The 26,307-nt window shown below is 45.3% G+C and overlaps 1 protein-coding gene across 5 annotated transcripts in view; it reads right to left on the reverse strand.

Annotated features, from left to right (window-relative positions):
* The window catches only part of IL1R1 (interleukin 1 receptor type 1), a 128,097-nt gene that overhangs the window by 29,463 nt on the left and 72,327 nt on the right, over nt 1-26,307 (reverse strand). For 3 of the 5 annotated variants that reach the window (XM_057496891.1, XM_036907394.2, XM_036907396.2), the window contains one exon: nt 66-211. The gene's annotated coding sequence lies outside the window, so the exon portion shown is untranslated. Of the gene's footprint in view, nt 1-65; nt 212-6,841; nt 6,917-9,527; nt 9,667-26,307 lie in introns of those variants that run through there. The other 2 variants (XM_036907395.2, XM_036907393.2) reach the window with 2 other exon arrangements.

Here is a 26,307-nt window from a genome sequence, read left to right on the forward strand (position 1 = left end):
CCAAAGAAAAATGTACCAACAAAGATAAAACATTTTGTACACAGTGGGAGGTATTCCAAGACCACCTGAAACTGAGGGTGGAGACTTCAGCTGTTTATGGGACCAGGAGGCGTCTGGGTGATCCAGCCCTGTGACCTGGAGAAGGCCTTTTCTTGTACGAAGTGGTTCTGCGTCTCAGGAGGGAGTCACCATCTTTGAGGGCTGTGTCTACCTGGGGAAGCGAGAACACACGAGTGTCGGCTTAAATGAAGAAGCTTAAAGTCACCGACCACTGCACAGATTACAAGAGGTATAAAAAAAAAAAAAGCCTAGCATACAAAAGTGAGCCATATGTGTAAAGAGTACAGTTTCCACACAGTCTTTTGAAACAACAGTTTCAGACACTCAAGTCACAGGGGTGAGGAATACAGAGAGGTTGACAGCCACCAACTATTTTTGATTGACTGCAGGCACTTGGCACTTTGCTAGACACAGGAGGCAGAAATGAACCAAACCACCTCTGGGAATCTCATTGCTTCATACGCTTGGGGAATAAAGCTCAGAGGAATGTACCACACACCAGGAAAAAAATGAGCAGGCCCGAACAGACACACTCTGAGTCCTTGCTCTTCCTTATACTATACCAAGCATTTTAATAGGCTGCATTCCAAATCATATAAGAAATAACTTCAAAAGAGCCTGCTGTGATTGCCCCACTGTTATGTACTGAGGACATTTCACCAGTCAGTCCCTGGCTTTGCAGTTTACTTTTAGTATTTTGGAGGGTAATGTTGTTTTTAAGGTCTGAATCACTTCCTTGGGTCTTTGAAAAAGCCTGTAAGCCTTAACCATAAGGACTTTTCATGCCCGATTTATAAAACAGCCTGACTAATTCAATGTTGAACACTTTACTTGGACTAAATGTACTAAATGCCACCCCATTATTCACTTTAGACTTCTGAGAAAGGACACAGCAGAACAGCAAAGTGTCCGAGGCACAGTGGCTCCTCAGCATGAATCATGACATAACATGGAATCATAGAGACAACTCCCGGATCTTCCTGTCCCCAGTCCTAGCCCTGTGCCCTCCCCACCTCTATTAGTGTTCCAGAAATGACTGCAGCTGATGGGAACTACATGGAGGGTGTCAGGGAAGTTGGCAGAGTGAGGCAGAGAAGCAGGGCAGGCAAGAGGAATACACATACTTGGAAGGCCTGGGAAACCTGCCCAGTGGCCCGCACATCCGCCTAACCACTTCACTTTCCCTCTTCCTCTTTACCCCAGAAACTTCTTAAAATTTTTATATCCTCTGCCTCCACTTCCCACACACAGCTGAACAGCACTGCCCTCTGCCTCTTAGGTTCACTGTCCCTCTGAAATGCACTGTCCTGTCCGTGCCACCATGAGCTTCTTGTTTCACAGTGCAAAGGGCCCCGGTGCCCACCTTCCGGGGCAGCTCTGCAGCACCTGGCCTGCCCACCGCCCCCTTCCTGAGTCCTGACTTCCTGGGAGGAGGGCCAGGCCCACCGTGCTCTCCAGCCTTCACTTCCGGCTTGCTATGTCCCTAACAGGTCCTTCTCCTTGCCCAGCTGGGAGCACTGTGCCATGCTGCCCCCAAGGCGCCCCGAGGGTGCTTCCCGGGACTATCACCCATTCTTCCTTTCCTAGCCAGCTGGCTTCCTCTGCACCTTTGGGCTAGGTCAAAGCAGATTCTGATCAGAACCTCTCCCAGGGACCCCCAGTGACACCCCCTTCCTACACAGCCAGAAGCATCAAGTCGCACAGGTTCCCCAGCGCGGAGCATTGCGCATGGCTGGCCTTCCCTACCTGGGCCAGGGGAGACCCTCTCCTCTCACATACTCCTGTGAGGGGGCCCCATTCTGTACATCCTGCATGTGGAAATGGCTCAATAAATAGAAAGAAGGAGGGAGGGAAGGAAGGAACTCCCCTACCCCACCCCCACCATCTCTGCATTAAACTACATAGGGACAAATACCTGGCCTCAAAGTGGGGAAAGGCTGGGCTAAGGGCACACAGTGAATCAGAGAGCAGAAACATGTGGGCCTGTTTCCCAGCATGGAGGTGGCCCAGGACCCTACTGAAAGCACAGCAGAATACGACTTCAGGGGCGGCCCAAGGCCTCCTACCCCACGGCTGGCCTGCCAGAGGGACAGCAGTGGGGCAGGACCAGAGCAGAGAGTGATTCCTGCCGCAAGGAGCACCAGGTTAAGTAAGTCTCCCATGTTGAAAGGCAACTCAGAGAAGTCTGTTGTGATTTTTGAAACTTTGGTTTGTAGTACAATTCAAAATTTACTTTTAGAAAATACTGACTTCAATAACAAGTCACAGATGTATTCCACCCTGTTATTCTTCAGATGAATTTTCCACATACAATAGAACAAGTAAGTAAGGGGAAAGGATGAACACCCCCAATAAATTTAGAATCTACGACACTGCTCCCCTCTCCTACCTTGGCTGCAGTGATGCTATATGCCCCGTAGGAAGTTTCTCCGTCTCACTGACACCTTCTCCCAGCAGCTCCCTGCGGTAGTGCACCATGGCGCTGATGCCCAAACAGGACAGCCTGCAGGGCATGATGCTAGCCACCCACCCCAGCCAGCAGCACCGTGGTGTGAAAACAGGAAGCACAGCTTTCTATGACAATCGCATGAAAAAGCCAGCCACTGTAGACTTCCCAAGTACAGTTCCCATAGCTTTTTGCTCAACAACATGACTACAGAGCACATGGAACATACATACAAAGGTATCTGTTCATTAAAGATAAAAGGAAAGTGCAAATTTGAGGCATAAAGCAATTTCCCACTAGACCCAACATGAGAAACAGCAGTGTGAACTCAATTACAAAAGCAGAGACTGAGCATGAGAACTAACAATGATCACAGCGGCCTCAACAGAAGCCCCTTTCAGGAAGGACTGACTTCATCTGACTGCAACGTCCTGCCACTCTGCAAGAAATTCCCTACTGAGTGCAGACTCAGGAAGAGTGACAGCTGGGGACACAGGGGCTGTCCCAAGAACCCAGGCAGCTTCCTCTGGACCTGGGACCCAGTGAAGGGGAGGGGGCATTTGTTCCTACATGGGAGCCACATCATATCTATTAATGTCCTCTTATTCCTCAGGAATTTCCCACAAGCTTGAGGAATTTCCTTCTTATTCTTGAGAATTCCCCCACATTGTGAATCTTGCCTTCCAGGACAGATGCCAGGCACAGGAAGAGAGGTGGCACTCATACCACACACCCCAACATCATGAAGACCCATGTGCTGTGTGGGTCCATTTCTAGGGGGAGTGGTGGCAGAGGCGCCTGGCCCTGGCGGCAGTGTCCAGCATGGCTGCACTGTCCCCGCTGCCTGCAGGGAGCAGTTCCAGTGTGGCTCGTGCTGTTTCTAGGAACAGAGAAGAGCCCCACCTCTGAGATTTAAAAGGAAATCCTAACCTGGTGTTTTCCACATTTGCACCTCACACCAACTCAGTCTTCACACTGAGTGCCTCTTCACTACACATACAGAATCATTTAATACAGATAATCCCAAACAGTAATTAACATGTGCATACGTCTATAGTTGACATGATGGAGAAATAGTCAGAAAAGTAGGCTCCAACCATTTGACCCTGACTGACAGGCGACTGTGGCTGAGTCTGTGGAAAAAGCAAGCACGGCAGCAGCTTCTTTAGCTCATAAAAGCCTCCAGGTTCTATTGAAAACCAGTGGAAACATGGAGGGGGAATGATTTTGGTATTAAATGAAGCCCATAATCATGACCTTCACCTGCTATAAGAATTCAATTCACTATTAAACAGTCTCATTATTAAGACCAAAAATGTCAAGGCATAAATGAAGTTACTTATAAAGCCACAGAACCACACAACTGTGGAAGCTACTTTAGAATTTTGTACTTACACATAAGTCCTTGTCCCTTAAACTAGAATCCCCTGCCTAATCCTCAAGGAAGAGCTGTAGACAGCCAGGGGACTCAGTCTGTCTTCCTGGGGTATGATTTTACTCTAAGACTTTCTGGGTTGAGGCGGGGGAGAGCTTTTATTTTTATATTAGAGAAAACAGCTATAGTATGAAGTGGAAAGAAAAATCTCCACACAATAAGTTGTGAGTCATCAAAGAAACAGCCCTTATGGTGAGCTACTCAGCGTGCGGGGCTGAGCATCTGCTTCTCATTTCCCAAGAGGAGCCCTTTGGTGGTAAATTCTGAGAGGCACTGCCCTACATAAACACCCACAGTCATTTCTGTTCAGTCCCAATCACAAGAAGTGAAAGCATCAGTCACACCCATGGGGCCAGACAGAGCAACTTAACCCTAAGCCCTGAGGAGACCCTCAGGATGTGACAGGGAAGGACACAGATGTGACCACAGAGGAGTCTGGGGTCACCACAGTGTGCTCCAAATATTATGTGACTGTTTCCACTTGGCCAACACAGACATCCTAAAACCTAGCTGCAGGTCTGCGTGGCTGTCACTGAGCTTCCCCCACAGAAAGAGCCTCGCAGAAGTATGAGCAAACAAAACCACTCCCGTGACAGAGGCAACTCAGAAGGCCCAAGAAACACAAACTTTGGCAATCCTCGTCTCAGCGGATGGATCCAGAAGACCAGCTCCCAGGATATTTATCCAGCACATTCATCCGTACAAATGAGGCAAGGGGAGTTTTTAGTCATCAAAATATCATGCACAAGGATATGGAGATACATAAAAGTAGATGTCGCTATGAAATTAAAGCTTTTCAGCTGTTACAGGTACAAAGCCCTGGACTGGTGGTTTCACATAGGCTTTAAGGGAAAAGGGGAAAATGGCTCAGGGGATGTGGTGACTGTCCCAGAGGGGTGTGATGACTACAAACAGGAGTGTGCCAGACCTGAACCTCTTGGCTGCAAGGCTGCAGTTTAATGAGCTCTCCATTTCACCCCTACAAGCCCCCTGGGCTCCCAGACAACAGGAACCAGACCCGGCAATGGGAACAGCTCTGGTCGGCTGTCCCTTGTCCCCTTATAAACACTGTTTGCCCTTTCCTGCTTCTTTCATCCCTCCAGCACAGCTCCCCAGAGGTTCAGATGCAGTCCTGCCTCTCAAGGCTTGTCAAGGAGTTGACTGTGAGAGAGACTGTCCCCAAGCACTGCCTTCCAGCCAGGTTGAGACAGTCTGGTTCTGAGTGGGATCTACAGGTAGTTGCTGAGGACTAGGCACTCCCTACAAAAATTTTTAATTGTTTTCACTTCTGGTTTTTTTTTCTACTGAGACCAAAGACACATAGAGTGAAACACAGAGCAAATCTGAAGTGTACAATTTCATTAACTGTGACAACCGTGTTCACCAGGAATACCCCATCAAGATGTAGCCCCTTTCCCTCCCTCCTAGAGTTCCCATGTGCCCCTGAGCAGTTACCCCCCACTGCACAAGGCCCCCACAAGTCTGATTCCCATCACTGCCTCTATGATCCCCTAACTATCAACATTAGAGCCCTCTATGACCGGCTCATAACCCCTCAGGGCCCTGCCGTTTCTACATCACTTCCTACCAAGTGATGTGGGGGAAGTAATGGTTCTCAAAGGGACCATCATGGTCCCTAAGGGGCCACTTTGGAGTTGTGGGGAAGGGGCAGTTCGGGTGATGACAACAATGAATTTAGTGGTAGAGGCCAGGGATGCCAGACTTGCAGGACAACACAAGGCAATTCCACCCAGGAAAGATTTGTCCGGTATCCTGTGTGACTTCCGGGAATCACACCGATAATTCATGCCAATAAAAAACATCCCTCACCATTTTTGGAGCCTAACGGCTAACTCCATTTTTATCAATTGTTGGCATATTTTCATACATACTGAATTTTCCAGAAATGCAACCACAGTAAAAACACAGAGAACTGGCCTTTGACCACCATTTAGATCCTGACCGAAAGTCACTCATCACTTAGTGGTAATTGGCCTCACACAGGACTCCCCCGTTCTGGACGGCACTTGGAGCTGTCCCGTGCTAGCCTACAGTCAGTCCACATAAACATTTGGTGACCTCATTAGGTCCTAGTTAGCCTCTGCCCAAGCATCCACACACCAAGATACATAATTTTAATACAAACTACTGTTATTCTTTGCATCTAGCTATTATACTTATTATTTGGAAATTACATTGTGGTGAGTTTACTACATCATTTCAGAATTATAAAAGGGATGTTTAAAAATATTTGCATTAAACAGAGATACTGGGTTTTGAGTGAGGTGAGAAGCACTGACCTAAAGTGACAGCATCAAACTCTTAATTTAACTCTTGATCAGGAGTCACTGGCTGTATTTTGAGGGGTCCGTAATTTCTCCAGTTGGGGAAGCCAGGTGAGCAGAGCCCAGGAAGCCTAGACCACCCATCTCCAGCTGAGAGTCAGTCTTTCAACTGCACTTTCAATGAGGATCATTTTGAGAGAGCCTAAAAGCTGCTCTTTGCACTGGCTGAACAGGGACCTTGAGGGGAAATTTTCTGCTTCTCTCTTTGCTAGGAATTCTTTTGCTTCTCCTGAGCACTTCTTTTTCATCTTGAAGATATGGATCACTCTGCCCTTTGAAGCTTCCTTTCTCCTACTGCCAACAGAGAAGCATACTGTGGTGTTAACCTTAGCTACAGGTTAGAACCACCTGAGTGGGGTCGGGGGGCTTTAAAAACCCCAGCGCCTGGGCACACCCCCAGAGATGCTAGTTTGTCTGCTCTGTGGTCCAGTCTCAGTTGCTTAGGTACAGGCAGGCCTAGGCACCCAGGCTTTCCTCCATATCTGCAGCCCCACTTGGCAGCTTTACAAGTACATACTTCATCAGGGGTTACATTTTACCCATTTCAAGACTTACGGAAGGCTTCACTTCCTCTCCACTCTTGCTTTTCTTTTATCCTATTTTTCATTTACAGCATCTTGCAAATCTTTTCTGGAACAGGTAGGAGTGAAAAAAAATGTCTCCATTACTTTGCCCATGCATGAAAAGAGGAAACAGCACTGAAGCCAAACATGTGCAAGTGACCAGGGTCCTTCAGGAACCCCAGGCCCTTTCAACACTCAGCAAGAGCACTGGGGTGCCAGAATCCCTCTGCATGCTCCCGCTTGCTGGGCATGGCCAGGAGGCTGCAGCAGCCTCTTCTGGAGCCACAGCAGGCAACCAGGGGCAAATAACAAAGCTGCTGACTCCACAGGTCCTATCAGTCCACCTGACGGCCTGCAAGAGAAGCATGCACAAACCAAGCACCTGCTGACAACAGCAGATAGGGAAATTATGGGGCCGGACCGTGGCCTGTGAGTCACAGTGCCCCCTACGACTTCTGTCCTTCAAAGTGGCATGTTCACAGTGGGTCTGTCATGTAGCAAAATAACAATAACGTCTGTACTTCCTTACCCACTATGCTGTGGTAGTTTCACATAACTGTCCAGCCTTGCCACTTTGATTAATTAATGCTTTGATTAATAATAATGATTAATTAATGTCTCCAGACAGACACCCACCTCCCACTGGTGCATCCCAACCCAAAGTTTTCCATCTACCCTAGTCCAGGTGCACAGCCAAGCCAGGGTGTATATCTCAGCACCCCTGCTGTTCTTCAGGGAACCCAGGAACTGTTATCCTTGTCCATCATCTTCTTGTCCTCTCCACTAGTGACACTGAGGGTGATCAAAGGGGCACAATTCAAAGAACCCCCTTATGCAGATAGACTGCAGATGTCCTGTGCCTTCTCCCAGAACCCTAAGCCATCAGGGGGCAAGGATTTCATTTATCTTACTCACTATTCTATCTATCCTCAGCACTTGGAACAGTGCCTGGCACATTCTATAAACATTGAGAAAATAAATGAATCTAATATTAACAAGTGCTTCGCCAAGAGTAGTAGAATTACTCAAAAGATGTTATGCGTTTCAAAGCCATAAAGAAGCCTGTTGCCACAATATGCCACACGGGGCTCGGCAGAGCCCTTTAGAAATGGAGGGCTTGGTTCTGGCCTACCAAGGTCATGTGCGAAGTCAGGTCAGGTATCCTTTCTGGAACTACACAAGAGCCACCCAAGGGTGGATGGGCACAGGTGGTCCCTCATGCAGCAGGACAGCAGCCAGGCAAATCAGTCTAAAAAGAAATTGGGGGTCCACATGCTTTTCCCCATCAAACCCCACCCCAAAGGCCCCACACTTTTGTCTAGCATAATATAGGATATGAATACAAAACATAATAGAGGGAATGAATACAAAAATTAAAATGAAAACTTAAATAGGATATTAAATAAATAAATTGAAAGGAGGCAAGAGAAAAAAAGATGTCCATCGGGCACACAAATTGGGTGGGAAAGGGGGTAGCAAACACCCCACCACCACCCCTTGCTCTCCTCAGATCATCAATTGCCTGGAAATTCCACATTTTGCATTCACCGGCCAGGAGCTTGGCATTGAGCCAAGGGGACCCAGGCCTCGTATTCCAAAGATGGGCAGCTCTCAGCTCACCTCTTCTCTGTGGTGCCAGAAATGTCCCTTACCTCAGTTCCTAGCTTGTGGAGCAAAAACCACCGGACCCAGGCGTTTTGACAGGCAGCCCCTGCCACCCGGACACACCCGGGACAGCTTCCCTGGGCAGGGCCCACCCACCCTCCTCCACAGCCTTCCTCCCTCCGCAGTGCCCAGTCAGAAGCCCTGGCAGGCGGGGGCAGCTGGGAGCCATCATGGGCTAACGTGAAGGGGAAGGGTTTGGAGCCCAGAGGTTTCTCTCCTTCTGGGCACCAGTCCTCCAACAAGTGGGTCGGCTTGTCTGGGCTTCTGCCTCCTCCGTGGTAAACGGAGGGTGATAAAGCATGTCTCCTACAAGACTGTTGGAAGAATACAAGAGCAATAAGTGTAAAGGGCCCTATAAACTGTAAAACGCTGCATATACCTTTTGTGAATCGGTGTCTTCTTTGTGTCGGCTTGTAGCTACACCAGCCACATCATCCCTTATCTGAACGGGCCACAAGTTACCCTCCCGGCCGTGTTCGGGGCATTCATCCCTCACCCTGCTAAGCAAATGGGGCCTTCTTCTGAGCCTAAACCCTTAAAAGACACAGTCCTGAATCAGTTCAGCCTGGTCAGATAAAAGGCCTGGACAATTCAGGAAGCACAGACACAGAGCCAGAGAACTTGCCCTCCAGAAGCATCGGCATTCCCCCTCCCGCACCCCAACACACACACACACACACACACACACACACACACACACACACACACACACACACACGAACAACCTTCTTTACTCCTGCAGAAGCATCTTCATGTCATTCCCCCTCCTGACCCCCAACACACACACACTCCTGAACAACCTTCTTTACTCCTAATTCGCACGGGAATAAAAACAAACCGACCGACCGACCCACAGCTGTCACTGCCACCACCTTCTCACACAACGAACCGACGACCGGGGTAATTTAGGAAGGTCGCTTTCCGCGCCCTGCCGAGGGAAAGGTGACGCTGCGAAGGTGTCAAAGCCACAGTCGTCCCACCGGCGACCCGCCCGCAGGCTCGGGCCTCCCTACCTGGGCGGCGCCGTCGCCGAGCTGAGCGCGGGGCCCGGGCGGGGCGGCCTCACATGCCCGCGGCTCCGGGGGCGCCCGGCACGCCGCGCTCTGGGCTCGGGCTCCTGGTCGGCTGCGGGCACGGGCACGAGCAGCGCGCGCCCTGGGCCGGGAACTGCGCGCGCGGCTCCGCGCGGCTCCGGCTCCAGCGCGGCCACTGGGCGGGGAGCGGGCGGGCCGGGCCCGGCGGCGCGGGGACGCGGGCGAGCTGGCCGGGCGGCGACCCGGAGCAGCGGCGCGGCCGGCCGGCCCCTTCCGGACGCCGCCCGCTGCGGGTCCCCCTGGGCGCCCGGCCCCGGCCCCGGCCCGAGGGCAGCGCCGCTGCCCCGCCCGGAGCGCGTGGGGGCCCCTCGCCTAGACCCCGCGACCCGGCTGCCCCCCAGCCGCGGCGCCCCGCCGGGCTTGCAGGCGCCGAGGCAACGCGCTGGCGCGACCAGAGCCTGACGCCTGGCCCCATCTCTCTGCCACCGGCTCTGTGAACCTGGACACGTCGCCGATCTCTTTGTGCCTCCGTTCATCTTCCGTGAAAAGAGATCAGACAGCACTCGTGTCATGGATAGGTGGAAAAACGAAGTGAATTAATACTGTAAACCAGGGCCAGGCACAGGGTTGGTACCACACCAGCTACTTTTATTGTTACTTTAAGCGCAGGGATAACCAGCAGTTTATAGGTTTCTCGGTCAGAGCAGGTATTCTTTTAAGCTTAAAACCCACTAACTCCCACCGGCTCATTTTGCAAGTGAGAATTTGTTTTAAGAAATGCAATGAATGTCCAAGGTCACACCCAGACCCCTGTGCAGGGAGGAAAGGACGCTGGGGCCCTGGCAGCTGCTGGCTTGGGCTCTTCCCTCAAGCGAGTGACTGGACCCCAGCTTGTTTTGAAGACCTAATAGGCCATCTTTCCAGGAGACATTGAGTAAATAACTATTGCTTCCTTCCTAACAGAACACTACCCCACCCCCACCCCTTCCTGTGTCCCTTACAGGCCGGGCAGGCTCTTGTTTCCCTAACCCATCCCTTGATAACCCCGCCCTCAGCTGCCCCAGATAATTCTGGGCAGGCAGAACGCATAAAGGAGCGGGCAGCAATAATTCACCATCCCTAGTGCTGCCTTGTGGCCTAATACGATGACAATTAGTCTTTTTTTTAAATTATTTTATCTGGTTCCAGAGCTTGTATGTTTCCTCTTTTTCAGTGAAACAGGATCAGATCTGGAACTGGTGACCTAATATTATGAGAATTCATCACATGTCCCATCTCTTAGTACTCCTCTTGCGAGTGGTGGTTCTCGAAACTTTGGCTGCAAATTAGAATCACCACGGAGATCTGGAATGCTGATGCCCAGCTGAGTCACATCAGAATCTCTAGGGCTCAGGCCCAAACATCAGTGTTTAAGGCTCCCAGATGATGCCAATGTGTAACCAGGGTTGCAAACAACTGTCCCCCAAGTTCCTGTAGTGATGCCCTTACACTGAGTCCTCCACCTGAACACACGTGCCCAAGTGACAGTTAATGAACACTAAAACAGGTGGGCCTGGCTGGCTGCTGAAGAACCAGCCTGGAAGCTGTATATTGGTGATCATACATTCGTCTTGCCGTTTCTGTAATGAGGACCTTTAAATGGCTTTAAGTAGAAAGTAAAATTTATTTGTGCAGTAATGTAGAAGTGAAAATCACACTTTCCTTTTATTTTTCTTTACATTCTGACACCTCCCACACATCCCTACCTCAACTGTCCTGCTAGACACGGGGGTGGCAGACAGTCAAGTCTGCCAAATGGTAAGAGTTCAGAAGTAGGAGGACAGTGAGGGAGGCACACTCCAGAAGGTGTCCCAAGGTTATGGATATTATCTCTGTTTCTCCTAAGTTTTTGTCAAGCACATCTGTCATCATCTTCCTGAAGTGGTATGTCTTATACTAAAGCACATGCTTGAGTTCAGAGCATTTGTGTAGTCCTGAGAGCGGAGCAGACAGTGACATAGGAGAGACAGTGCCACCACCTCGTGAAGCCTCCAACCCAGGGGCGGAGAAGGCAGGCGGACACAATTACCTAGGAAAGGAAACACAGGGAGGAGAGAGGCAGGGGGAGTGTCCACACGGCTGAGTGAGGGAAGAGGGGAATCAAGGTCCCAGATGGAGTGGCGGTTACAGGTGAGAAGTGGAGGACCCCATGGTGGGAGTGTGGGGGTGTTTGAGAGTCCCACCTGGGTCTATGGGTGTGTGTGTCCAGCAGGACAGTGGCAGTCAAGTCCTCTGAGCCACCTTCCTTAAGCAAGACCATATGCCCTAAGGATTTTCAGTTTGTCCCCCCACCTGTCCAGCTGCTAAGATCATAGGCCCCCCTTAGGGAGGAATGTATAGTAATGCACATGAAACAAACTCCCATTGACCAGTACAACATGATCTGAAAAAATTAAGCATTTCCTGTGGCCTGTATGGCATGACATTTTGAAGGACTGTCCATTGTAAACATTAACACAGGGCTGGAAAGATTTAAAGAGGAAGGAATTTTGTGCTTCTTTCCTTGAGGACTTTGAGCACAAAGTTTACACCACCAAGTTCAGAAGAATGGATGGGATGGAAAGATATTTTTTCCCACCTGTGGATAAAGTGAAGGTTCCTGTGGCCAGGATTCTCACCTGGCCCTGGTTGGCTAGCTCACTACACATGTTGTTATTGACTATATAAAGAGCTCTGCCCAGTGCTGTGGGCGACATGGTGGCACAGCTGCAAGGCTGCAGGAGAGCAGAGATGAGACTGGAGTGGTGACAGCACCAAGGACAGAGACTGAGACGGCTGTGGGGACAGAGAGCCCCAGAGGCAGAGACTGGCTTGCTGCATGCAGACTCATTCTGAGTGGACGGGATCTAGTGATTGACCTGCCACCATGGGAATAAAGTTGGGTATAAACCCTTTCACCCCAAGAACGTTCTACTGTCATTTCTTTGGTCACATTGAATCCATAGTGAACTTGCCCGGGGCTGAAACCAATTGGCAAGACACCACCCAAGGAGCAGAGTTGACCAGCAGGTGGGAAGAAGAGCAGAGGGGAGATGACTGGTGTTTCTTGACCCTCAAAGGTCTATGTGAGGTGGCCCTGCACACCCATTCTCCAACAGAACAAGAGAAACCTGGCCTCCTCTCAAAGTAGGAGATTGATGGGAGTCCTAGAGAAAAGGTGCACTGCGGGGCTCCTCTGGTTGGCCCTGGACACCTCCAGTGTCTTAACAAAGTCTCACGTCTAGCATGGTCTGTGCCAAGGAGCAGCCTTGACAAGCAGAGCTGCCTGGGCCTCAGGATAGGTGCCCACAAAGTCCAGTGTGTCTCAGAGTGGTCAGAATCCCCACACGTGACCCCAGCTAAGTCCAGAAGATGATCTAGGGACCAAACCCCTCTGCAGATCCAGGACAATTCTTAAGCAGTTGATGCCTTTCATCTCCACCACCCACAAAGAACTCCAGTTACCAACCAGAGAGAAAAAGGGGTTTGGAGAGAGAAGGATTCTAAATAGACTGTGCTGTTACCGCAAAGAGACAGAGACTTAAACCAGTGGAGAAAAACAAACGGAATTGGCAGGATTTTTGTGTGTGTGTGTGGCATCCATGGAAACGAGGATTCACAAACTGTTGACTTCAATTGTGGGAAATGTAAAAAATTATATTTTAGCCAACAGAGCCTCTGTGATTCTTGCTACACCTGTTTTTTGTTTATGGAACCACCAGTAACCAGTCTCAGAACCACAAGTTCCCTGAGATGATTTAAAAACCACTGTCCTAGATGGACTTCCTCCTATAGCCTGGGTTTTTTGCTCCCTTCACACATTTTCCATCGACTGACCTCCAGATAACCACTTTTTCTACTCATCTCTCCTTGCCACTCATCACTGCCACTTCTCAGTTTAACTGGCTCAGTGCCTCCCTTTCTCTAAGCAGTTGTACATCAGCTTCTCTGATTATCTTTCAAATCAAATTCCTCTGATTACACACCAAGACTGTCACCAATCAGAGTCACATGTGAACTAGAGACGAGAGTTGATGGGAAAGTATAAATTATCCTAAGGCTGCTATGGGCAGGGAACCGTTTCTTAACCTCCCTTACATGAGGAGGAAGTAAAGGTGCACATAGCAGGCAGCCTGCCAACTTTTTCATTCTAATTGCAGCTTTGGTCTTGCTCAATAAAGGCAAGTGACTGAAAGAGGCTTCTTGTACCTGGTTTTTCTCAGGCCAACACAGAAACGGTGCCCCAAGTCCCGGAGGCCGATAACCTTGGCAACAGCTAGGAAGTGCCACACCTAACAGAACTGGGCTGGTGGCCCCGTTTGCCACTGGCTGGCTTTGATTGGATGATTGCTTCAACACATGTAACTGAAGCCCGGTAACCAAACCACCCACTACCACGCAAAAGGCAGCCATTCCCAGCTTCCATGCGTCATCCAAGAAGGGGTCTATTGAAACCTTTGTGTCAGTCTTATGCAAGACACATAACAAAAGTACTGCCTTCCTTAACTCATTTTTAAATCTCATAGTCTTCCCCTTGCCTTCCTACCTGGTCCCACCATCTCCCATTCTCTGCAAGTTTCTGTAGTTCATCTCTAAGTTTGGTCACTTTCCTTTCTCCACAAGCACCCTCCAAAATCATAGATTTTCGTGTTGCAGCCTTTCAACTCTTTGTCCTTTCTGAATATAACTACCACTTATTTTCTCTGAGGGCTTTCCTTTTAATATCTCTGTAGTAGATTAAAGATGACTGCTAATTCCTCACTCTTCCTCCAATTACAAGGTAAAGTCTAATTTCCCTCTCCTTGAATCTAGGCTGGCCTCAGTGACTTACTCAACTGATTTCAACCAAAAGAATGAGGTGGAATTGACCTTCTGGGCCCTCTCAGGACAGATCATCAAAAACCTCTCAGCTTCATCTCAGGCCTCTTAAAACATTCATTCTCAATGCTCAAAGCTGCCCGGTAAGATGTATTACTATCCTGAGACTGACATACTATTGGAAATCCTATGCCACGTGGAGGCCACATGGAGGCACAGCAGCCCCACCTGACAGCTAAAATCACCTCCAGCCATGGGAGGGAGCCATCTCGGCTGCAGAAGGCAGTCAGCTCTAGTCCGCTGCTCTCTGACTATGTCCACAGGAGAGGCTCCAGGGGAGAACCAGCTCGCTGAGTCCCGTCAACTCACAGGACTGTGAGAGAGAATAACGCGGGGCTGTTCTAAGGCCTTGAGTTTGCGGCTATTATTGACCAGCTAAGCAAGCAACAGCCACACTCAGGAAAGCATCATGCCTCTCCCCGCCCTCCCTGTGCCATGCAGAGTCAGCCTCGCATGCAAGGCCTCTCCATATTAAATGGCCCCTAGCCTCCCTTCTCCAGCATTGCCTCTGAACACTGCCTAGTTACAGACTTCCTTAGAATGATTGTTATGACTATCTCACCAGAAAATAAAGGAAAATGAAGGTTATGAGATAGTCAAAGAGGTTTAGCTTTAAATATACTACAGTAAAAGTAGCCATAACCTGTATTTTTCAGTACATGCTAATAATGGCAAGAATGATTTAGTGGAGAGTGTTGTTACTCAATGATGTTCTAAGAAATCACACAACCCATGAGAAGCTGAGCCTCTACTACCAAAGGCACTTGGAAGAGTAAAGAGCAAGCCACTATTTCTAACAATAGAAGCAGAAGAAAAATCTGCTCAGTCTTGGGAGTGTCATATTTGTTGAATCATTTCCCTATTGTCCAAAGATTATGTTAACACTCACCTTTTCTTCTCTCCTTTCCTCAGAACAAATAATTCGGCAACAACTCAGAGTGAACTGTTGTCCAACAATACTAACTGTTAACCCGTAACTTCACTGAGGGAGGATGGGAGCTAGCAAAGATCTCTGCCTGGGGTCCACAGGCTGTGAGAAGAGGCTCTGTGACCACTGACTCCTTTAATTCTTGCATCCCCATAAGGAAGTTAAGAGCCTGGATGGTGGGTGCTGAGCTGTGCCGATGCTCAGAGGAGGACAGTGCCACTTGGACTTGAGTGCCCTGAGAGTGACACTGGTAGAAGCCTATGATCTCAGGATCCAGGCTGAACCAGACTTCGGGCGGAGACTTAGGAGTTCCTGACTGTGACTTGTGCGTGGGCTCTCAGGAGGTGGCTGTAAGGACTCCCTCTTGTATTCCTCTAGATCTGTGCTATCCAATACGAGTAGCCATTTAAATTACTTCAAATTAAATCAAGTGAAAAATCCCATTCCTCAATTGCAGTCACCACATTCCAAGAACTCCAGAGCCACAGGTCACTAGAGGGGACCACAGTGAACCGCACAGCCACAGAACATCTCCATCCCAGCAAAATGTTCTGTCAGATGTTGCTGCTCTGCCGTTCAGACATGTCAGGGCCTCTGGAATGGGGGATCTTTCTTGGCAAGCAATTTTTATTCCAAAATAGGCAATCTCCTGATTTTAAATCAGTATACCTGTGCAAGAGTTTTCTTCACACCTTCCCCTTTCCACCAACCATGTCATCACCAGTTTGTCCTTCGTTGCTCAGCTAATCATATCTGCTCACATGTTCCCTCTATATTTTCTGTGGTCAGTTTGTATATTATCATGCTTTACATAATGCTTTGTCATTATTGTTTCATGTCTATATTTTAATTTTTCTAGTAAAAATAAATGTAGGCTCTTCAGGAATAGGAACCATGTATTTTGGGGGGTAAGAGGATTGAGGAATCTATTTCCTGTCCCAAAGTACTCATATACCACTCTGAATGTCAGAAATAGCCAACAGACCAGCTAAGGAAGAGGGTGTAGAGGGTTTTTTATGGTAAGTATCCCCCCAAACTTCTCTGACTCCCCCCACAATGATCTCTAGCAGAGGCAACACCACAGTCTCGAGTTACAGGGTTGTGAAATAAGCAACAGAATATTTCTTACCTTTCAATTAACAACAAAAAAGAAGACCAAAGATTTGAAATGCAATTATGTTAGCAAATGAAATGGTAAAACCTTATCATACTTTACATTTTTGTTATTCTCTAAGAAAAAATAATCATTAATGGTGTTTTCTTTTTTGATTAATATAATGAATTATATTTATTGACTTTCCAATGCAAAGCTAACCTTGCATTCCTGGGATACAGCTTTCTTGACCATGATATGTTAGCATTTTTATATATAGTTGGATTTGATTTAATAGTACTTTGTTTAGAATTTCTATAGCAATGTTTATGAGGAATATTGGTCTATAGTTATCTTTACTTGCAAGATCCTGTCTGGTTTTCATATCTGAGTAATTAGCTAGCCTCATAGAGTTGGGACAAACTCATCAGTTGGGAAGTGTTTATTCCTCTTCATTTCCTGGAAGAGTTTGTGCAGAATTTATATAATTTCTTCAAGTGTTTGGTAGAATTCACCAGGACAGTTGTTTGGACCTGAAGTTTTCTTTGTGGGAAGATTTACAAATTCAATTTTTTAAATAGGTAAAGGACTATTTAAGTTATCACTTCCTTCTTGAGTGAAGTTGGTAGATTGTGTTTTTCAAAGAATAAATGCTTCTCAGCTAATGAGTTGAATTTATCCAGTTTATCTAAATATCAACATTTGTTGCATAATTTTGTTCCTAATATTTTGTTATTATCCTTTTAATATTTATAGTGTAGTACACTCTCACCTAAGTCCTGCTTTTGATATTTGTCTCCTTTCATTTATTCTTGATTATTCTTACTAGAGGTTCATCAATTTTATTGCTCTTCTCCAAGAATCAGCTTTTGGGGTCATTGATTTCTCTACTATATTTCTGTTTTCTATTTAATTACTTTCTGCTTTGATCTTTATTATTTCTTGTCTTCTGTTTCTCCAAGGTGTAATTTGTTCTTTTTCTAGTAACAATGATTTGACACTTTTCTACTTTTTAAAATAGGCATTTAGTGCTGGAAATTTCTCCATAAGTGATATCATTCCAAAATATAAGAACTTCACTTAAAAATAGAACTACTTTATGATCCAACAATTCTACTTATGGATATTTATACAAAGTAAAGGAAAACACAAATGCAAAGAATATAGGCAACCCATGTTCACTGCAGCATTATCACAATAGCCAAGACATGGAAGCAACCTAAGTGTCCATCAGTAGATGAATGGATAAAGAAGTGGTATATATACACAATGGAATATTATTCAGCCATAAAAAAGAATGAAATCTTGTCATTTGTAACAACATGGATGTACCTACAGGGTATTGTGCTAAGTGAAATAAGTCAGAGAAAGACAGATACCATATGTTTTCATTTATATGTGGAAGGCAAAAACTAAAACAAATAAACAAATGAAACAGAAACAGAATCAGATACAGAGAATAAACTGGTGGTTGCCAGAGGGGAAGGGGTGGAGAATCAGTGAAATAGGTGAGGAAGATTAAGAGGTACTATTTCCAATTATGATATAAACAAGTTATGGGGATGTAAAGTATGGCATAGGAATATAGTCAATAATATTGTAATAATACTAAACCTACGGAGGTGATCATTTCATAATGTATAAAATATTGAATCACTATGTGACACACCTGTTACTAATATAATATTTTGTGTCAATTATAATTTAATTTAAAAAAACCTTACAACACTACAGTTCCATTTCTCTCTGCCTGGCCTTTGTGCTATGGTGTCATTCGTTTTACTTTATATATGTTTTAAACCTCAAACTGCACTATTATTACTTCTGTTTAAATAATTTTCTCATAAAGAAATGTAAGTAATAAGTTCATTGCCATTTCTAGTGCTCTTCATTCCTTTGGATAGGTCCAGATCTCTGTATTGTTCACCATTTTCCTTCTGCCTAGAGAATCACCTTTAAAATTTTTGTAGTACAGGTCTGCTCATGATGAATTCAACTTTTGTATATTGGAAACAGTTTCATTTTGTCTTTGTCTTTGAAAGACATTTTCACTGTGTATAGAATTCTAGGTTGATGGTTTGTTTTTTTCTTTCAGTACTTCAGAGATAATGCTCTGAAATCTTCTAGCTTACTTTGTTTCTGTGAGAAATCTGTCATTTGCCATCCTTAATTCTCTGTAGGAGTTTTTTTCACCAACTGCTTTTAAGGTTTTTTTCTTTACCACATAAATTTGATTATGATGAAAACTTTGTGTGTTTTTCTTTGTTTTTCTTGGTTTCATTGAGCTTCTTGTATCTGTGGGTTTATAATTATCATGAGATTTGGAAAGTCCTGGCCATTATTTTCAGATATTTCTAGTCACCTCCCCTCCTTCCTTTTGGGGCCTTCAATTACATGTGTATCTGGCTGCTTGAAATTTTCCTACAATTCACTGATGCTCTGTGTTCTTTGTTTTTCCCCTCTGTGTTTCACTTTGATAGTTTCTAATCTGCTGTTAATCTCATCCAGTACATTTTTCATCTCAGACATTGTAGTTTTCACCTCTATAAGTTAGAGGTGTGTCTTTTTTTATATCTCCCATTTTTCTACTTAACCTCTTTGAACAGCTGGAATACAGTCATAATAACTATTTGAATGTCCTCCCCTGCTAATTCTAACATCTGTATTGGTTTTTAGTTGGTTTGAAATGATAGCTGTTTCTCTTCCTTATTTTCTTACTACTTTTCATATATAGTGATTGCTAAACTTATAGATTTTAACTTGGGTGCTGGATTTTTTTGTGTTCTGGGATGCATTTTAGCTCTTGGAGATACTTTATTTCTGGTCTTGCTTTTATGACTTTGTAGACAGAGCCATGGCAGAATTCAGCCTAGGACTCATTTGGTCCTACTGCTGAAACATGACCCTTCTTAGTTCCCTATCTCATGTCTGTGAATTATGAGGTTTTCCACTCTAGCTGACAGGAAAAAAATTATTCCTGGCCCTGTGTATTACCTACTATTTCATCTAATCCTTTAGGATGGTTCTTTTTCTGGCCTCAGATAGTTTTCCCACACACGTGCTGATGGGGACTCTGCTGAATCCTTACGGGCGTTCGCTGCGGATCTGAAATCCTCCCTGGTTGGAGCCTTCTTCCCTCTAACACCCTTCCTGTGAACTGTAGCCACCTTAGCCTCCCTTGGCACTCAGCTCTGTCTCACCTTTTCCTAAGTTCTCTGAGTTATGTCTGGGTTCCCCTTCCCTGTGGAAATGACTGGACACTCTTCCACGGCCTGGACAGTGTCTCAAAGCAGTAAGCAGGAACAATTGTAGGGCTCACCTCATTTATTTCCTGTCTCTCAGGCATCACTGTCCTTCATTGGCAAATGCACAATATCTTAGAAAACGCTGGCTTCACATATTTTTTTCAGTTTTTTTGGTTGTCTCTGGTGGGAACATAAATCCAGGCCCTAGTACTCAGTCTTGGCTTGTAGCAAAATTCAGCTACATAGTTTCTAAAATTCATAAATAAGACACTTGACCATGAACATGTCCAAAATTTTTTACATATCTTAAAAATTTTTCTTTTAGTTTTTATTGGGAAGGTTTTTGAAATATTCATAAAACATAACCCAGAATTAATAAATGTTAGCCAAGACCAAGACTTTTGAAGAAGGAAGAAAATTGTGAGTGATGTTAGATAAAGGACAACCTGGCAACTGTCAGGTCCTAGAAGCAGAGACACCAGCTCTGAAGAACCAGCCTCAGTGGAAAAACTCCCAAGGTTGTGCCATGGGATGTGGAAAGGAAAGAACAGTTGGAAAGAAGGGAGACGTACAAAGTCCAAAGAAGCCAATTCTCTTTCTCCAGTTGCCAAACCAAGAATTTTGAAGGAAGAATTATTAACAGTTATGAGGGGTTGAATATGTGCATCATGAGAGAGGAGTTGAGAGAAAATTCTAAGAAAATCAAGGGTCCACAAGGTCAAACTACTTTGATAAAAATTCAAAGGTGTTTGTTACATGCCTTCTTCCCACACATTCTCTCACAAGTGTAGAGTGATTTTCCAGAGGTACATGATGTATGTCTCAAAAATCAAATGCAGAAACAGATACGAAATTCATCTATCTTCTATGAGCCAGATATTAAAGAGATTTCCAGAACAATGTAAACAATGCAAAACTATGCTACTTTTCTAATTTTTTGTTTCCAAAATATAATTCTTTTCATAAAAGAGATGTAGTTAGCAAGTAATTAATTTATTTTTACTTTTAACTGATCAATGAACATTCATTTTAAAATTTGTTTTAATTTCTGATACCGTTAATATCAATTGACCTAACCATCTAAGTAAATCTCTTTAAAGTTCTCAGTAATTTTAAAGAGCATAAAGGAGTTCTTAGACCAAAAGTTTGAGAATTGCAGCCCTATGGAGACCACTGTGTAGTTCGTGGAAGTGTCTTCCCAGGAGCAAGGGCAAAGGGCAGATCAAGAAGTCAGAAGGGAGAATCACCCCCTACGCCAGCTGCTTCACCTATTACCCAGACTCTGAAGGGGTGTTTCACAGAACAGAAGCCCTGTGAGCCCTGCCTACAAAGAACCAAGTCCTACCTCGTCGCTGACGTCGGAACTGCTCTTTTAGGTAGCACAAGTCCCACCCTGAATTTTATGCAAGATCGCCAGTGCTGTTCCCGATCTACTTCCCCACAACATTCCTAACTATTCATCTGGCCCATGCCAAACAGTTGGCCATGTATGTAGGATGGAAATGTGTAAGTATCAAGCACTTTCCATGTCTGACAATGAGTCAGATGCCTTAATCGGGCATCACATCTAACGCTCACCACACTGTAAACTCGTGTTGTAGACAGAAACAGGAAGCTTAGGGAACTTACCTGAGTAACCAGGGAGTGAAATAACCAAACTGGGACTTTTCCCATTCTCACTGCCACGTTTTACCACTCCATCATTTACCATGATTGTGGTATCGTTGTTTGTAAAGTAAAAACCACCCTAAAATATGTGGGGTCTGGGAGAACCACTCTTTACAACTAGAGGGAGAATAGCCTGGCCATTATGAATGTTGACAATGGCAATGGGGCCCAACCATCCCAGCTGGATCCCAGCTCTACCATGTACGAGCTGTGTGGTGCTGTGCAAGTCACTTAACTTCTCTGTGTCTTAGTTTCCTTCATAGCAAAATAAGGTTGTTAATAGTTCCCACTTTATTGGGTTGTTGTGAGGACTGAATAAGTTAATATGTAAAAAGCATTTAAACATTTTCTGATATATAGTCAATGGTAGAAATGATCACTATTTGCCATACATTGATTATATTTGGATAACACACTCAGGTTCTTTGATCATATGAAATGGGTATAAACATACTGACCAGTCATACCAGAGAGTCACTGAGAAAATTACAGATAATGAATTATAGTATTTCTGAGTAATATTATGCAAATGAGCAAATATTACAGAAGCTCTGTTAGGCGTAAGTTCCTATGGAGTAGGGATTTTTCTGATAAAGAGTGGATCACTATTTCTGGCTCAAAGAGTATATACCCGAGTCACCACAGCTGATAAATTCTTCATTCCAAACCACCAACCAAAACCACATTTAAAAAGTGGGGTATTTCTGCACAAACACTCACATCTAAAGTAACCAAGTGTGAAATGTATAAATACCTTGGTCTCTGTGTGATACGACAGTGAACTTGAGTCAACATCGTGAAGAACTAGCAGGCACTGAAATCTAAACAGCCCTCAAAGATAATGAAGGACTTAAAGGAAACAAAAGGTCAGTTTGCAACCAGAAGTTTCTCAACATGCCTTACGTAAATGCAGAAATTTAATTATTGCCATGCCAAATGGTTCTGCTTCTCCTCATTTTTCATTGTTAAATTTTACCCAAAGTTGAATCATTTCCTGTCTTAACAACTGCAATATCTCTTTCCCATTCTTCCGACACTACTAATTTGCCTCACCATGGACTGGCCATGAATATGCATTCTTTAGTTTTAGGACAACTTATCTGTCCTGGATCCATTGCCAAAGAAATTCCTCTCCTCATTGCCAAATAGGTATCCAAGCCATTGGCTGTCACGTGCACATGCACGCACACAGACATGCACACACATCCCTATCTTATCTGGTCTCTACTGCCGCTTCATAGCACATGTCATCAGCCAACTTGCTGTATATATTATTTGCCATCTTTTTCATTAATCATCTATCCCTACTAGAATGTAAGTACCATGAGGGTAGGGTTTCAATCCATTTTATGCACTGTTGTATTATCATTGTCTAGAAGAAAGCTTGACATGCTGTAGGTACCTTTTAAATTATCTATTGAATGCACTTGACTCTGCACATTGGAAGTCCTTGTGTTTGGTTTCAGTATTTTTCATCCCTTCCACTTAATAATATTTTATTTATTTGCCCTGACTCTTTTCCACAGCCCGTTATAGTTCTCTCAGCCATCTCTGTTTTGCCTCACCATGGACTGGCCATGAATATGCTCGTCTTTAGTTTTAGGACAACTTATCTGTTCTGGATCCTTCTAAAGGTAGGTGAGGAGCTGACTAAGCCAGTGACACTTCAAAAGATGGAGACTTGGAGCAAAGTGTTTCTCACCCTCAACCTAGGGAGGGGCCTGAACGTGGGAATGAGCAGAGCCGAGAAAGCTGAGGTTCAAATCACCGATCCACCACCTCCAGAGCTGCCACACCCAGGGGCCCAGAGAGGGATTCACAGAGGAGCTTAGACCAGCTGCTTCAATTCATGACTTGCCTTTGGGGCTAATAAGTGAGCTGGGAAGAGAACTGACATTAAAACCCTCTTTCTTCAAGCCCGGGTTGGACAGCCTGTGGCCCCAGATATGGGGGAGGGACCCATGAATCAGCTGGAGGGATGGCTGGACCAGTGGGCCCCACACCTGGCTGTGCCCCAGCATTCCTGGACATTCTAAAGCCCCACCTCCTGAGCAGAATCTCTGTGAATCTGTGTGTGTGAAGAGCTGCTAGCTGCTCCTCAGACCAATGCTTGGTTAACGACAAGCTGAGAAGACCCCTCTGGGTCCTTCCAACCTACGACTGTGAGATGGTGGGTCTCCAGAGGGGTGGGGCCTGCCCTCGGGGAGTTTTAAATATAGGTGGAAGTACTTTGGGTTGTCTGTTTGGGAGGGTGCTTTATTTCTAAAGAGAAACTGCGTTTCTAGAGGGACTGTAACAACCAGCACAGAGCTACGCAACAGAATGCCCCCCGTCCTACAAAACTTCCAAGTCAGCCCAGGCCAGAATGTAGATAAAATGTGAGCCTACAGCCTAGCTCTGTATTTCACAGAAACGAAGTATTTTTTGGTACAGTTTTAATATGTATTGATTTTTCCAGAAATGGAGCTCTCATGAAAATTGACAGGAAGTAGAACTTTTTTTTTCCTGGAACTGTAAAAAATATTTTCATAGGGGAAAATCACATCATCAAAGGCAACACCACTCATGATATTTGACTCTCCAGTGAGACACAGACAGCTTCCATCTGCATTTGCAGCTGCCACGTCTGTGCACAGCTGCAGGCTCCTGATGGTCGCTGTGTCTTCCAGCTCACTCGTGCCCATGAGTGTACATATTGGACTGAATATAGAATGATTTTCATTTGTCCTTCACAGTACGGTTAGGACAACATAGTTACACTTTGAATATCATGTGTTGGTAGGTTATCAATGGAGGGCTGTGTTATATGTTCTGGTTGCTAAATATGACTTAATTCTGAACTCACCTTTGTGACTGCCTTCCACCCCTGGCAGAATTGCTTCCCTTCACTTCCTGGGGAAGCCCTCGGTCCAAGAAACAATAATAAGGTTACCGGGAGTTTTGGCCAAAGGGAAAAGGAGACCTTCTTTGTGCCAGACTGAATTCCAGCTCAGAATTATTCTTCAGGCAGAGATGATAAAGGAAATTGCGAGAGTAAATCCTCTGCTGTGGTTTTCCTCCCAGCTGCTTTGCAGGGAGAAGATGCTAAATGACCAGTGGGTGCTTGATAGTTGTAGAGTAGCTAAGGAAGAGCCTCCAAGAGTTCCTCCCACTGGTCAGCCTTGGGAGCTAGAAGCTGGCCACTCTGCCATCTCACACACAGTCACTGTCTAGCCTTTCCTGGCTCACTAGTGGGGGCAGCATCTGAGTGCTCTGCTTAGATGATCTCACCCAACAGCCCCACTGTCCTCTCCTTCTTCCCCTTTCCCCCCTTTTCCTCTCCCTCCTATTCTCCATCTCCCTCCACAGTCTCTTACAAGTCTCATCCCTTGTTCTCCATCAACCAAGAAAGACCTATAGGAAATCCTCTACCCATATTTATATATTTTCTTGGAATTGTGTTGGTGTGCATTATTTTAACTGTAACATTTTACTGCTGTGTATATGTAAAATTTTTATATAATTCAGAACTATCCCCGAACCCTTTCATTTACCTAATATTTAAGGCAAACTTTGCTTTGATTTTCTCAAATCTGTTTTAAGCATGGAATTCTGGGAATATGTCATTCCAAAAAAGCTTAATCTATTTATGAGAAAACTGAGCTTGCTTCTCAAGGCCTTCATGCTTTTCCCAATAAGATAAAAACACAACTTTGTGTGAAATAAAAATAGCATGACATTGGTATACCTGTGGTTAAATGTCTTTATTTGATGAAACTTTGGCATTGTATCATTCTTTGAATCAACACACTTTGGATTGGAATGTAATGTTGCCTTAAGGAAATAGACTGAATATACTTAGATATTTAACTCAAGGCTGTGTTCCATCTTTCTCCATTAAATAGATATCTTTGGATTGGTGTCTATTCAGTGTATAGCATATCCCTATATCTCAGGAAAGTAAACCAACTTCCCTGACCCTCCACCTCCAGTCTGTGATGTGGGCCTAGGAAGATCTTCACCATGGCTGACTGGGCCAAAGCTAGAGCATTCACTTTCTCTCTCTCAAGAATTTTGCATCAAGCCTGAAATACACAGAGCTATTTTCTATGTGTTGCAGATAGAGTCAAAACAAAGATATTGCTCTGCTTTGAATTCTACTTGGGAGTTGCAGGTTGGCTACATTTTCCTCCATATGAACTAGAGAAGCAAAGGAAACCAGTTTTCAGAGAAAGAGAAAGCAAGAGGTAGAGACAAAAAAAATGAAAACATACTCCTCTGAACTCGGACAACTTCCCAGGCTGGTTCCAGCCCTTCCGGAAGTCAGGCTACATACTTGCCCTTGGGTTCCATGAGGCACTCCTAAATGGTGACTACAATTTCTTCCTTTTCCTTGAGCAAAGTTAGCTCATTCTAACAAGCCCATGGTTCATGCAATCACCAACTCCAGTTGCTTGTAATCACCAACCTTTGAGTGCCCCTTGCTCTTAGTTGTGAACTTTTCCTTAGATTTAGTTGTTATTGCAAGATTTGGTCCTTCTCTATTTCCTGCCCACTTATTTATTATCACGTGTGTGTGAGAGAGACAGACAGACAGAGAGGGAACTGACACAGGAAACTCTGACCTAAATGTAGATGCTTTAAAAGAAAAGCAAGGTGGCCTTAACCTGTGGATTCACTTGGGTCTAGGGCCTGGCTCTTACAGACTCAGGAATTCAGACTTCTCAGTGGTTGGCACTCATGATGTTCTTATGAAACAGATGCATAAGTCCAGAATAGAATTCTGACTTTTTAGTTTACGATAGACCTGCAACAGCCAAAGGGATAAGCTGCTTTTATTAATTGACAACGGGTCCTTTTCTTCCAGGAATGGCACACTGGGAAACCAAGATACCATCGGAAGTGTTCATAATGATCAAGGAATCAGACAAGAGGGTTTTCCAGTATTAA

Source organism: Manis pentadactyla, chromosome 2, assembly GCF_030020395.1.
Source record: "Manis pentadactyla isolate mManPen7 chromosome 2, mManPen7.hap1, whole genome shotgun sequence".
NCBI lineage: Eukaryota > Metazoa > Chordata > Mammalia > Pholidota > Manidae > Manis > Manis pentadactyla.